The sequence below is a fragment of the Peromyscus maniculatus genome, chromosome 12 (assembly GCF_049852395.1).
Source record: "Peromyscus maniculatus bairdii isolate BWxNUB_F1_BW_parent chromosome 12, HU_Pman_BW_mat_3.1, whole genome shotgun sequence".
In the NCBI taxonomy this organism is placed as follows: Eukaryota; Metazoa; Chordata; class Mammalia; order Rodentia; family Cricetidae; genus Peromyscus; species Peromyscus maniculatus.
Genome location: NC_134863.1, coordinates 37,207,593 through 37,223,495, shown reverse-complemented (window position 1 = coordinate 37,223,495; position 15,903 = coordinate 37,207,593).

The following is a 15,903-nucleotide window of genomic DNA, read 5'->3' as shown; positions in this document are numbered from 1 at the left end:
GATAGGATTATTTTAGAGGCACACTGCCCATGCTCTGATCCCGTTTGTGTTCTTTGTGACTGGTCAAAAGCTGCTCTCCTTATTCTATTCTCTTACTCAAGAATTTGTACTCACTAAACCATGTCCTGTTCTTTTTCCAGCCCTCTAATCCTTTGTGGCTGGTGTTATTCCTTCATGCTCTGTCCTCTCTTGTATCCCAGCCCAAGCTGTCTATTCTAGCCATTTATGGGACCATCTTCCTTGCTGCTCACACAGTGCCTGCCACCAATTCCCCAACAAGAGTCCAGCCTGTTCTCCCTGTCTGGCCTTCCCATCCTTGCAGCTTGTGCTAAGCTCTACCTCCCTGATGCCTTGCTTCTTCTTCACCTTCAGAGTTCGCACCACTATCCCTGGCTTGTCCCTCAAAGCCTACACCTCATCCGCTGACAGGTTAGCTTATGCTACTTTGCATTGTTTTCTAATTTACGAGTCGCTGCCTTCCCAAGTCCATAACTTCCACCATGACAGAGACTGCATAAAGTGTACTTTTGTAACTTGTATCCCTCCAACACAGATGAGGCAGACAATGAGTGTCTATCACGCATTTGCTGGACTGGCAGAGTCTAACATAAGTTCTTAAAATGAGCTTCAGAGAAGAAAGGAGAGCAGAGTATAATGGCATTCATGCATGAAGATGCCATGATAAAACCCACTATTTTGTATATTCACATAAAAAAATAGTAAGTTAGTCTTTGCATGATGACCTGGCCAGCTGTCTTGACCAGGTAAAAGACATGTTGGCAAACGTGATGGTGCTAACCACCACCTGAAACTCCTTATTCAGGATCCTAACTACCATTCCTAGAACATGTTTACTGAAGGGGCCACAAGCATGTCTGTCTGCTTCCCAGAACTGTACCTCACACACCTCACATATAAAATCTATCCTTCCCAGCATACAAAATTCCCTCTTTTAGGCACTGGCTGCCCTCTCTCACCCCTTCCACCCTCCCTCCCCCCACCTCTGCACTCCTCGCCTCCCCCTGCACTTTGTGGATTATTTGTAATCATCACTTTTAAGGACAGATCTCATCCAGACTTGCTGAGCTGCATGTTTATGCAGACGCCAGGTTTTTCTTTCCAGCTGTGGACATTTTTGGCAAGCTCTCTCTTACCCACTAATTGAAACGACTGCTTGGTTCTCTCTCTCTCTTATTAAAGACAGATTAAGGAAATCACTTCAGTGCCTCAGCCATTTTAAAGTCATCTTTAGTCTCATGTTCTTGATTTACTAGCAGCCTTAAAAAGAAAAGGAAAAAAAAAAATGTGTCCCCACTAACCTTTACCCTGCTGCCCGGCCCCACTTGATGGTATCAAAAGACATTTAACTTTGGCTACTCATTTCATTTCCTCCATGAATGGATGCAGTTTGTGCTCATTCCCCAATGGGCCTCTTGGAACACTTTCCTCCCTTTATCTATATGTCTTTTACAGTTTGTCACTTGAAGTTTTTGGCTCTAAATGATCTTGAATAGGAAGAAGGAAATGGACACTATCCATTCAGGGATAGTGTCCCTCAAATCAGCCTTCTTGTTTGCTCTCATGATTTGCTTGGCTCCTTACTACCCCAGTGGTGGTCAGTACCATGGATTAGCTGTCATGCACTCACCTGTGAGCAGGTTAAGCGAATAGTCACACTATTTTCCAGAAGAATATATGTCATTGGTGGAGAGGACAGGTGTCAGGGGTCTGAAGAATATTACTTTCCAGTACAGACTCTGCAAGTGAATTCCAGTTACTGGTTTTATGTTTAGATGCCTTGGGCTTAAGGCCTCATTTAATAACTTGCTCTGGTCTTCAGTATATTCCAAGTTTTCCTTGACCTTGTGTATTAATCTCCTGGTCCACAGCTATGAGTTCAGGGCCACCTTCTTCATTTAGAGACCCTGATCTAGCCTCATGTGTGAGCAGCAGTGTTCTTAGCTTTTTGTGCCCAATTAAGGGCCAAAGACAACTAGCAAAGATCACTCCAGGAACTTCTCAGTGCCAAATGGAGTCTTGGGTAAGTGTTGCCATCCTGTTCACTGGATGACTTACTCTGCCTTCCTACTTCAATATCTGTCCACACCGGCTTCTTGATAGGATGCCTCACCCACAGGACATCTGACCTGTTTCTTTTCTAGCAAGCATCTCATCCAAGGAGACACCATTCTAGGAGAGCTCTTAGTTTTCTTCCTATTTCAGTCTCTCTTTAAGCTTTCTTCCATTAACAACATCCTTAGTAACCCGAAACATTATAGTGTTTCTCTCAAATTCATCCATATCTCCTAAGATTCTGTTCCATCTGTCAGTGCCTTCTCAGTGTCCCAAGCCCCTCTGCCCAAGACACAGTTCTGACCTGTGCCAGTTTCCTGCCATGGTCTTGATAACACCCCTTAGTCCTTCCCTGTTTGCAGCCAGGGCTCTAGTGTGTTGATTCTGCAAAGGCCACCCTCAAGGCTTCTTATATTTCTCCTGAAGTTTGCATCAGTTTTCATTACCAGAACACGACACTGTTCATGAGAGTTAAAAGAGGCCGTGTTGATGTCCATGGTTTATATTGCCACCAGAGACCATGCTTAGGTCTGTGGCTTTTGCTGTCCCCAGAGGATGTGTGGATGTCTGTAGCCAAGCCCTTTCTCTGTCCCACCAGCCAGTTCCCAATTAATGACACAGAGACCTCTTGTTAATTATGAAAACTTGGCTTTTAGCTTATACTTGTCCCACTAGCACTTATAACTTAATTTAACCTGTTTCTATTCATCTACGTTTTTGCCTCAGGGCCTTTTACCTTTGTTTCATTCTTTATGTCCTGCTTTCCTGCTTCCTTCATGTCTGGCCCCTGGCATCTCCTTGGCATGTCCCTCTCTCCCTCTATCTTTGTGTTTGTTTAGCCTAGATTCCTCCTCCTACTTACTCTCTTTGCCTGGAAGTCCCACGTATACCTCCTGCCTAGCTATTGGCTGTTCAGTTTTTTATTTTTTTATTAGACCAATCAGAAACCTGAGGAAGGCAGGGCAACATAAACAAATGCAACACATCTTTACACAGTTAAGCTAATATTCCACAACAGATGTCTGTGGTCGGTGCTCCAGCTGACTGTATAGGACAAAGCAGTTCCTTCTGCAGTGGTTTTGATGACTGCAGACTCACAGTTGAGAGAGACATAGAAAGCTTCTGTGACAACCTCCACCCCCACTCCCAAAAGAAGCAATAGCCTAGACAGGAAGCCACGGAAGAGAACTCTTAAAAATTGTGATTAAGGATGCTGAAGTGCAGCTAACCACAACTAATGACTTTTGGCAGGGATGCAGGTAGGGAAAGACTCAGTTTTAAGGGGCTGGCCACTGGGAATGTGACCCTGCTCCAGTGGGCATATGAGCAATACAAATTGGACTTGATTTTTTTCTTCTTTTTTATGGGAGGGGGTCACAACGGTAGGCAGAAAGTCCTGGGAGGACTGGGAAGTGAGTGTGATCAGGATCATTATGTAACTTCCCAAATAATCAATAAAAATATTGTGTTGGAAAAAATGAATAAATAAAAAATAAGAAAGACCCTCTGGAGATGATTAGAAGATGTCATACTCTTCTTAGTCATCATCTTTTCTGTTCTAGAAAAAAACATTAGCAACTATGAGCCTTTAAACAGCAATGAAATGATCATTCTAATGCTTATAGTAATAAATCATTTTAAGTTTTAACAGCTTTGAAAACAAGGTAATCAAGTAGTTCATATTCTGTTCCTAGGACTAGGAAACAAGTGCATAACATGGTTTGGTGCTAATTTTTAATTTAATGTTTGAGAATTTCGTATATGCATATGATACCTTTTGTTCATATCCTCCCCTCATTCCTCCCCCAACTGTCTATGACTGCTCTTCATATGCCTTCTCAAATTCATGTCTTCTTCATTAAAAAAAAATAACCCATGGAGTCCAATTAATGCTGCCCATATGGCATGGGCAACCTACCACAGACTAAACTCCTGAAGAAAATTGACTCTCCATCCCCACAGGCCTTCAGTTGACTCTAGTTCCTCAGTTGGTGCCTCTTGAGTTTCTCCCAGTCTATGCTGGAATTTTGGTTGGCTTATCTTATGCTGGTCCTGTGAAGGCAACCACAGTACTGTACTTATGAATGTCACAGCCCTGACAGACTTAGAAAACACATGTTGGTGGCAGTCTTCTCTGACTTCTGGTTCTCGGACTCTTTCCACCCCATCTTGCGTCATTTCCCCTAAGCATGTAGTGCTGAGCACCCATAGTCACTCTCTGAACTTGAACCAGTTTTGAAGCGCTGTTAACCACTGTCTGCTGCAAGAGGAAGCTTCTTTGAAGAGAGCCGTGAGCTATACTAATCTATAGATCTAAAGTACTCATTAGACAATTTGATACCGCCCACGTACATTTAACAAAAAATAGTGACAATTCCTCCCCGAGGACCCATGACCTCCCAGGTACATATTCTCAACCAGGTTCAAAGGAGGTTCATTCACTATAACCCAGTAATGTTCCATTTAACAATATGCCTTGTGGATACAGTAAAATAATCAAACAAGGACTCATATATGAAGATATTTATTAACTATTATACACTGACCTTCTGTATTGTGGGGGATTGGTTCCCCAAGAACTGTGGATACCAAAATCCTCCAGATGTTCAAGCCCTGGCAGTAAAATGTCCTCTAATTACATTTGCATAATACAATCACGTCTTTCCATATGCTTACTAACATCTCTGAATTATTTGAAATCTAACACAGTATAAATGCTGGGTCAGTAGTTATTATGCTGCAGTATCTACAGAATGATGACAAGAAAACAATGTCCATACATGTTCTACACAAATATGTTTTCCCCAAATGTTTTTTGATCTGCAGTTGTTTGAATTTGTGGTGTGAAAACCATAAGTGAGGAAGGCCAGCTATATTTAAAACAGCAAACACTGGGAGACAAAATGTCACCAATAGAAGAAAAGCTAATGTATAAATATATAATAATAACTTATGCTGTGTCACATCAGGGAGCTGTTAAAATATTTTTAAAAAATATTTTAATGTGGGAAAATAATGCCTTGTTAAGTGGAAACAGTAAAATTCAAAATATTGTATTCTGTGATGTTATGTCACTGTGTCATGGTGTGAACATGTGTTCTCTCTGTGTGCATTTTGTAAATAAGGGCAGGGTAAAACAATTAAAACATTAATAACACTAACTGCATTATGGGCCTAGAATAGGTTTTAATTGTACTTTGTTCCTGTGTTTTTTCAGATTTTCCATGGTAAGCATATTGCGTTTATAGTCTCAAAAATGTCATTAAAAAACGTGAAAATAGCTAGACTGGAGTTTAGTGTAAGTGTTTTTTCAGCTGCTGGATCTGTTGGGGGATGGAAAAAGAAGGAGAATTAAGCAGAGCAGCATCTCTGGCGTTCACATAGCTTTCCTACTGTATTGCTCCGGCTCTTGGGACAGAGCACGGTCCGGCTTCCCAGTGTGTATGCATCAGTTTTATTTTCTCACGCTCAATCATAATATGGTAAGTTGTCTTTGTTAAGATAGGAAAAACAAACAACTAGAGCAGCCCGCTCTCCCCCTCCAGTTCCGGTGACTCCTGTCATAGAGTTCCACAGGTGCGTGACCAGTGAGGCCCACTGCGCATGCCTCCTGAGAAGTGGGTACAAGGGAGCAGAGTGAGGTGCCTCTCTTGGGAGGGATGGCAAAGAACGCTAGATACTTGTCGGAAATTTCAAAGCAATTGTGAACGCTGAGAACATGGAGTGTCTTCAGACTATTTCAAAATCATTTTACATGCTTTGAGTAACTGCCTAGAGACATTGCCCTGAAGCCTTTTGTGCGAAGCAGAGAATGATAGCGGGATGTAGGAACCAGGCAGGCAAGGAAGAACGAGGCAAACCTCAGACGCCTTCCTGGGCTGGGCCACATGTGGTTTTGGTTCTCTGAGCCTCAGTGCAGCTGTACAGTGAGCCATTGGCTCTGGATACTGCCTGCCAACCCCTTCCAAGTAACCCTCCCGTTGAAGGCCTGTGGACAGCTTTCCCACTCCATGCCAATCTTCCTGGGCTCCTTGTGGGCAAGGGATATTCTGCCCTGGCTCTCCTACAATGACTTCTCTTCCCTTCTCATCAGGACCGGGTGCCCCAGCCCTGACTCAAGCATTCCTGACTGTTAAGACTGTATTTTCCTAACCTCAAACCAGAACATGTGGGAGAAAGACACTTTCTCCCAATTTGACTCAAAAAAAAAAAAAAAAAAAAAGTCCTTGCAGTATAAAAATTAGATCACATTTAGTTATATTTAGTAAGGGAAAAGCTGTGTTAAGTCGAGCTTCTGCGGTACATCTGGTCTGATGGTCACCACACTTAGGCTGAGTATCCCGGTGATGCCCTGAAGATTCAGCTAGGCCTTCCTGGGATTCCCCTGCAACGCACTCTGGTGATTCCAACTTAAACTTGGCAGCTGTTCTTGCCTGGCAGCTGTTCTTCCCTTTGCAGCTCGCTCCCGAGGGGGACCTTGCACATAATCGCTTAGCCACTTACGAGCCGACAGCTCAGCAGCTTCCCAGCTCCAAGCCTCCTCCCAAGGGTGCCGCGGCTCCTCCTCGAAATCTCGGCTCTTCAAAGACTCCGTGCATTTGATGAGCACTTAAAATGTACGACCTGTCCTCCCCTGGTTTCCAGTGGAAGTTTCGTATTTTCCAAAGGTCAACCAAAGACAGGGACGGTTTATCTCAAATTAAATACTGCTTGTGTGGCTGTGTATTTAAATAGTCATTTCCAATGAAGGAGTTGAGCGGGTGAGCAGAGACTGAAGAGCTTCGAGGGTCTTGTCACAGCCTCAAATGCTCTCAGTTGGTATGAAGTCCACCTTAACCTCTGAGATCTCAGACTGAGGTCCATCTCTGTTGGCCATGAATATAACTAAAGTTCAAATACCTTGAGGATGTTCTGGTGTAATCCCAAATCTTAAAACAGTATGAGAATGCAGACATTTTCCCTTAGAGATTAAAGGTGTCTCAGACTGTTCTTACAAAGTAACTTGTTATTCTGGGCACCTATAGTCTGCCAGTTTTTGACACTGTGAATCAGCATTGACATTGTCATCTTCAAAGTTCACACTTTAGATCTGTATAGCTGAGTTTAAAAGTAACTAAGTAATAAATAAATCGAAATAAAATCCCCTAATAGTTATGGTAAGTTTACAAGCTTGTGTGTGGCCGCCTTCATAGCTATCATAGGCGAGGTGAGTGAAGACTTGAAGGCTGAGGTTTGGACAGCCTGCAAGAAGAAAAAGTGTGTGTGTGTGTGTGTGTGTGTGTGTGTGTGTGTGTGTGTGTGTGTTTACCTCATGCTGTTTTTGAGCTGGCTGTAGACAAATTTCTAAACAGTCTTAATACATAAAAAACTCGGAGCCAGATATAGGGATGAAAGCCTTAGAGAGATCATGGAAATGGGGAAAGCCATGGCTAACCTCACCTCACAAACTCCACAGCTTCCAAATGCCACCACTTCCTATATGCCTTGCTGTTCTGCCATCTGATTTGCTCTCTCTGTTCAGCTACATCACTTCCTCTTCCTATCCAGCTCTGTCACTTCCTGTCTCTCTGTACAGACCTCCAGACCTCCATGGTTAACTAGTCTTGGAATTTAAGGTGTGTGCCACCATACCTGACTCTGTTTCCAATGTGGTCTTGAACACAGAGATCCTGTCTGACAAGTGATAGGATTAAAGGCATGTGCTACCCTTGCCTGACTTCTTTGTTTACTTAAAATGGCTTGCTATTTCCTCTGATCTCCAGGCAAGCTTTATTTTTTAAAGCACATATAAAATATCACCATATTTCAGCACAAATAAAATATCACCACAGTTGGCCAAGAAAGAACAGGGCTGTCACCTCTAATTCAAAGTTGGATGATGACATGAACTGGCTAATATGAAGAATTTGTGACTCCAGCCCAAAAAGGCTCAGGAAGCTGTGTGTCTAAACCACAAAGCACTGAGCCCAGTGTGCGGAAATGGCAGAGCCACCTTCCCGTGGTGGGTGGTGGTGGTGGTGGTGGTGGTGGTGGTGGTGGTGGTGTTAAGATGTGTTTTTTTAATGTCGTCAAATGTTCAGTCTAATAAAATGGAAACTCAAAAGAAAGATTGGTGTTTTCAAATCTACTATGACAGGTGGCTTTAGAGTAGCCAATGAACTCATCATTAAACATGCAGTGTAAGAATATCCTCACTTGGTTCCATTTTCCAGGAAGATCTAGATAAACTTGCTTCTTTCGGGCTCAACATCTCCAGAAGTGGAAAAAGATTGCCCCACATAATTTTAATGCAAGAAGGCCCTCTAGAGAACAAGAATGACCTTAGCAGGAAAAAAGAATGACTATATTTCAGATATCCATGGAACTTCTGTGTCTGTGCTATATAACAGTTTCCCTGGAGATAAAACATTCCCAGAGAAAACTTTGTTAAGTTCAAGAAGCAAGCAACTCAAAAGTGTCAGGAAGTCCCTAAAACTTACAAGATTTACCAGGCCCATCTCTTGCCAAATTTTATATACGTGCCATGAGGACTGCCAAAAGACACTCTCAGAAAAGCAGAGTCACCTGGATGAGGCTCATCCCACATAAGCTGCCTAGAAAAGATACTCCCCAGCCTGTTGGGCTGCTAACAAGTTGTGCTGTGAGCTCCAAGTTTCCAGCTTTCCTGAACAAACATCCATGCTGGGGTAGGCTTTTAGTGATGTGACGATACTGCTGCTTCTGTGACCCCTCTGTCATACTCCTTTAAATAATTCCAATAAAATGCATTGGCTAACCTAGTTGGACTTTGGCAGTGTCCTTATTTTTGGTCTGTCATTGCTTCCCTGTCTGGTGTTGGATAGATATTTGTTTATGTCTCCCACACAACAGCCTGCTCCTCTTTCTTAGGAGGGACTCACCAAGTCCACTGTGTCCCTCACCTAAAACAGCTACTAGAAGAAGCTGATGGTGTAGGAAGAGAGAGAAACAGAATTACCTAGGCATTTTCAATAGGAAAAAAATAAAAAGAAGTTATTTTATTAACTGATAGATGGGGAAAATGGAGAAAATACAACATTTCAAAATAACCAACTGGTGACAGGTGCATCCCAGGGATAAATAAGGCCTCAGACAATGCATAGCAATAATGATGCTAAGAGCTGACACTGGTCAGTGCTGCCGTATCTGGTTATGCTCTGAAAGCTTTAGAAGCATATCAACTCATCTGGTCTTAATGCAGAGATTACCTGATCATGGGGTGCCCAGCCCAGATTGATACATCTACAACAGTTCCTGCACCTAAGGCTCAAAACAGGTGAAAAGAGTATAGGAACTAACAGAACAGGAAGTCTGCTGTGAGACTGTGTCTCCTAGAAAAGACAGGGTACCTTCACCCATGAGGCCTCAACATATGACTGCCTAAATAGGACTTCACAATACCAATAGACATAGTAAGTAGATGTGGTCAATGGATGGGAAAATCTTACTGGACCCCATTCTTCAACAAAGAACTGTGGGCAGCTAAGTACTGCTGAGAGAGGGAGAATTAGTTGAATTAGTCTTCCCCAGGAATAAGCCTCTGGGAATTGACTGTCCAATTCTAAGTGATCATCCCGGAAATCATATACACACAACTAACACTAAATGAACTCAACAGTTTGTGTTTATATATTTATGTGTATATGTTTATGTATATATATATATATATATATATATATATATATATATATATATATATATATAAAATCAATGACAAAGAAAAAGAGGCCATGAATTAGAAACAGAGTATATATGGAAGGGGTTAAAATGAGGGAGAAAATGGGGATAAATGATATAATTATATTTTACCTCAAAATATAGTCATAGAAATAAAAATAGGGGGAGAGAGAGAGATAGAGCGAGAGAGAGAGTAAGAGTGAGAGAGAGAGAGAGAGAGAGAGAGAGAGAGAGAGAGAGAGAGAGAGAGAGAGAGAGAATGAGAGAGAATGTTTGAAGGGTTTGGCCATAATCCCTAAAATAATCCCTAAAAAACACAATCCCAAATTCTATAATCCTGAATTTTGAGATCCTGAAAACAAAATCCCTAAAATCTAAAATCCCAAATGATCAAAGTATCAAAAAATCCCCCAAATACAAATTAATTTTAATCAGAAAGAGTAACATCTCAAAAGGTAAAACCCTCAAAAAGTGGCCAAATTTCCCCTTATAAAGGTTATTCAGAATGGAGAAGTCAAATTCTGGGACAAGGACTAGGACATTTCAACAAGCATAGGACCCTTTCCTCTCTTCTTTCTCCTCTGTGGCTTCTGCTCCTCTGCACATGCCACCACATCTGCCTACAAATCCCAGAATTAACAGAACTCTACTAGCTCAGAAACTTCTGCTAACTCAGAAGCTCAGGGTCTTCAGAATTTCTGGCACTTGCACATGGGAGGCTCCCTCCTCTCTTGTTATAAGGCTCTGGGAAATGGGAAGCCATCTTTCCATAGGCATGAGCCTGTGAAGATAGATGTCTTTTTATTAAATCTGACAGAAGAAAACAACACACTTCACTTTAGCTGATAGATGATGCTTTCAAAAATGTCTTCACTGGCTCTTGTTGTTTTGCTCTGTCAAATACATATGTTGTGTGACCTACAAGACTTGAAAATTCTAAAACTTACCCACTCATTTGGAGTGACAACTGGAAACAGCATACATTACATACATGCTTCTTTGAGGATCTGGTGAACTGTAGGAAAAATAAAGCAAAACAAAAACAACAACAAAAGAGATTTCACTGGGATCCCCCAAATTATGGCAGATTTGAAATGAGATGGGACCAAAGCTTCCATCAGTGAAGTACAAAGTGTTCCTATTCGTCCAGTTCATCTGCTAGAAGATTCCGATGACTCGCTTGGTCACTCTATAGCATAATAAAGAGAATGTCTGTTCAAGTATGAGCCATTGACAGTCAAGTACACACATATTTGAGATATGTATGTGGAGAGAGCATTATATAAACATCCAACCCTCATAATTCTGATTTACAACCAACCAGAGTGATTAATGCATACATCGGTTGGTTTTTTTTAACCAAGAATATATATATATATATATATATATATATATATATATATATATATATATGCTTCACCCCCATTTGAAGATTTTTTTTTTAATCTCCCAACACACTAGGAATGCATTAGTTTTCCTTCCAGTAGATGAAATTCCAGGTGCTTTCCATAAACTAAAGTCATATTTATCTGAAGAAACCAGCAAAGTTACTGAGTAGCTCAGAACTTGCCCTGTACTTAGGAGGATATGACAATGCTTATGACGCCATTGTTGCTGTTTGTACACCAGTGCTGACATTGTGAGCAGCACTCTGAATGAATGTGGAGTGTGCAGGGACAAACCACACTGTGTTGGGTAATTTTGCAGCTACTCTGTTCTCTGCTAATCTCACTAATCCTTGCTCCAGAAACAGGCTTTCTGACCCTCTTATAAAACCTTTCTTCTTTTTCTTCTTAATCAGAATTGGGATTTTTGAGATTTTGGCCTTTCAGATTTCAATATTCAAGATTTTAATCTTTCAGGCTTGTGATTTTTGAGATGTGCTCCTTTCAGGTTTTAGACTTCAGGTTTTTGTTTTTGTTTTTTAAACTTTCATCAACATTCCGCTGAATCATGGCATCTAGGAGTGTGTCTTCTGGAGACGGAACTACAATTCAGCATGTCTCTGTGATCTCAGATTTGTCTTCTTCCCATTATCCTATCAAGACATTTTGGGTGACAGAGCTTGGAATTGGGTTTCTTTCTGGATTTTGTTTAAAATCTATTTCTGAAATTTACCGCACAACATGGTTGTAGAATAACACAGTAGCGGTCAGTCAACACTACTCCCTTTTGATCGGAGATTTCAAACAACTTTGTTTTGAAAGGGTGGCATGAAAAATAACACGGTACAAATAAGGAAACACCTCAGCAGCATATCTAGTGGGGCTGTATAAGCAACTATACCTAGTGGAGTCACAAATACAGTGGTGTGCATCCAGTGCAACTTTGAAGATCCTTAGGAAGAGGTTTCAGAAGCAGACATGGATGCCTGCTACCTGACGTCACTGGCTTTTCCTCTGATTGGGGCTTCTTGCTTCACTTGCAATGAGAAGAAACTGAATTGCAGACTTTGGCTTCACTGCAGGTGCCTGGTCTGCCAAAAAGCAGCTGGCTTATCCATTGGCTCTGTGAACTGAGTGAAATCTCCTCGAGAGACAGATGGCCCCTGGTCAGGGTGGTATTTCCCGGTCAGGGTGGTATTTCACAGCAACATGTGTTTGCTTGAATAACACGGCCATAAACCTTTCACTCTGGGTCTCCAATTAACTTGTAGCTTCTGGATGTTACCTGGAGCTCTCTACAGGAGAGAGGATTTGAATGCCAAACTTACATCACAATTTCACCAGTGACTTCTACATAATTTTCAATATTTGGTTATTAGAAAAACTGCAGATATACATGTTTCAGATCTGCATGGGGCATTATACAAAAAGCCCACCTTCATAATCCTGAATTACCAGCCAGACAGATTAATGAGTAGGTTTTCATATCATCTAGAGAAAAAAATACGGCAGACCAGTACTTTGGAATTTGCTCTATTCTAGAATGTCTGGTCATCAATAGGTCTTAAAGAATTAATAAGAGGTAGGAAAAGAGGCATTTGTCCTATGTGGTTATCTGCTGGTGAAGTTATTAACCTAAGTACTATTTCTCTCAGAGGAGCCAAGAATAATACAGGGACGATCAAATACTCATCAAAACAGGAATAGGATGAATAAAAATGGAAGCTAAATCATGACCATAGAGTTCTGTATGATTTTCTTGTATTTCAATATTTCACACTTTCAGAAGATAAGATTAAAATTTTTGTCTCAGTAAAGCCATACACTTGTTACTTCTTGGAATGTCCTAAGAAACCCTCTACTAACTAACTACCTCTTCTGTTTGCCCAACCATTTCCTGTAGGAATGGAGGCACCATATTGTTGTGGCATGGTGGCAGGCTCCATGGAGACAACTTTCTCTTTCCTGCTTGCCATTATGCTATGATTATTTTTAGCAAACATTTCATTTTGAGATAATTACCTACAATTAGAGGAAACAACACACAGGATTCCCCTCATGCCTTTCATTAACATTCTCCACTGGGGACATCTTGGAAAGCACATGATATGATGTCACTTCAAAAAGCTGACCTCAACAAGATTCATGGACTTTTTGGGTACATTGTGTCAAGACGAGTTTTATTTGCATTCATTTGGGTATATTTGCATTTAGCTGGACATAATTTTTACTATGTTTATAGATTTATGTAACCACTATAGTCAAATGCAACAGAGTTTCTCAGAAGGATCCCTCATGCTGTCCTTATGGCCACAGCCACATCCCTCTCCCACCCAAAGCCTTGGTAACCTCTCATCTGTTCTACATCTCCATCTTTTACTATTTCAAGAATGCTATAAATATGAAACCATGTTGCAGTTTGTACTGTGAGTATAGAGAATATAATCTGTAATCTTTTTAGCTTTTTTTTTTAATTGAGCATAATTCCCTGAAGACCTGTCCATGCTGTGTGCCAAAGAATAGCAGGCCCATAGTTTACCTAATTCTTCACTCTGTGAAAGAGTAATTGGTTTAAAATGATATGGCCTATTCCCAGTCTGAGATTATTATTAATGGACAATTGGGTACAAATTTTCCTGAGGATAAACACTCAAGAATACAATTGCTGGGTTTTCCAATAAGTACACAATTCTGTAACTAACGGCTTTACTCTTTCCCAAAGTAGTACATAATTTTACATGCCCACTGGCAATACGGGATAGTGCTTATTATGTAATAAAAGCCCTCACACGTTTCATAATTCATCTCACTTCAAGTCCTCAATGAGGTCTTCCTGTCCTCACCATTTTTATTTATGCTTACTTTTCTTACATCTCTGAGCCATTTATTCACATGGGTAGTCTTCCAATATTTAAATATTTCTTGTAAAAATTCATTCCAACTCACTTGAAAATGCCTTAAGTCCTAAGATACTTACATATGCTATATCTAGTTGTTCCCAAAATAACCTTAATGTTTCCTCTATGAAAGATGTTAAGCCAGTAGCAAAATACCAAAATATTATGCCAAAAATTTAAATGTAGTTGAGTTGGTAAATTGCCACTTTTTATTGCCTTGTCTCAGATGTTTCTCGCATAACCATCTTCACATTAGTAGATATAAAAGTGATACAGTGCTGGTAAATGTTTAAAAACCTGCTCTGTAGCCTTTGCCAATTTCCTTAATGTAAATATTCCAATTATCCTCAACTCCAAAAATCTATGTTGATGACTTGAATGTAAAGTTGGTAAGAGGGGACCACCACAGACTGAGATGAACCAGTGCTACAGCACACTAGTTCTAGAGACACAGTGAATTCACATGAGGGCAGAGAATAGAGTGCTGAGCTATGTAATGCTATTTAGTAGGTCTGGGATCAGTTCCCAGCACAAACCAAACCAAAGCTTAGGTAGCAGAGAATGCTCAACAGTTAGAAATATTGAAACTCGTACATGCATTATGGACACTGGGAGTTTTTGAATGACTTGTATCCAAAAATCTATCTTCTCACCAGTAAGCTGAAATGTGTGAATGCTTTTCCAGATGTGAGGGACTCTTTAACCCCTTCATGCCTGTTGATCTTCCTTATCTGTGCTCAAATGTTTCTGCTCTGCCCCAATTAAACTCAAAACCATATGTCTGAATACATCACAATCTTCCCTATTTTTCTGAGCACTACAGAGGACGTCTGCATGGGTTTGTGCTTTTGTTCCAGTTCGTGTTCACTCTTCCTAGACTGGACACTGCATGAGGACCTTTCCTCGTGTGTCCTTGCTTCTGGTCCCAGCAGCACAGTGAGCAGAAGGATGAATCAACTCCTTTGATCACTGTGGTAGGTGACGTCTCCTTTCAGTGGAGCAGCCCCGCCTCTACTCACGTGACCCATGCATTTTGCATTCCAATGTTATCACAGGATGAAAGAAGTCACTGCCCTTCTAGCCACTTTCATTGCAAGACGTAAGGCATATCCATATCAGCAAAACAATGTGGACATAGTCACTGGGGGAATGGGACCTTCGGTCAGAAGATGACTTCTTTTGCTGGCGTTCGTCAATTTGTTTCTTTTTGAACTGTTTCCTTATGTCATCTGTGATCACCTGTGATCCGTGGATTTATTCAGCTCTGGAAACTTAGCCTCTTTTTTATGTTATTTTTCAAAATTGGTGTGTGTGTGTGTGTGTGTGTGTGTGTGTGTGTGTGTGTGTGTATGTTTATGTGTTTATGTGTATGTGTTTATGTGTATGTGTGTTTGTGTGTGTGTGCATGCACATCACAGCACATATGTGGAAGTCATAGGACAATTTTGGTTCTAGAGTTGGTTCTCTCCTTTCATCCTGGGATCTGAGGATGGATTGAAGGATCAAGTCATCAGGCTTGAGCACTAAAGGGCTTTTACTCACAGCCCTACAATGTATTCTTTATTCCACCATCAAATTATACGTGTATTATTGATTCAGGTAGTGGTGCACGCCTTTAATCTCAGCATTCAGGAGGCAGAGCCAGGCAGATCTCTGTGAATTTGAGGCCAGCCTGGTCTACAAAGTGAGATCCAGGACAGGCGTTAAAACTACACAGAGAAATCCTGTCTTGAAAAAACAAACAAAAAACAAAAACAAAAAAAGAATAAGAAGAAGTAAAAGCCACTATGTGGGTTTTGCTTCTTTGTTTTTGTATCACCTCTACAAAGTAATAAATGAGAAAGACATTTTAT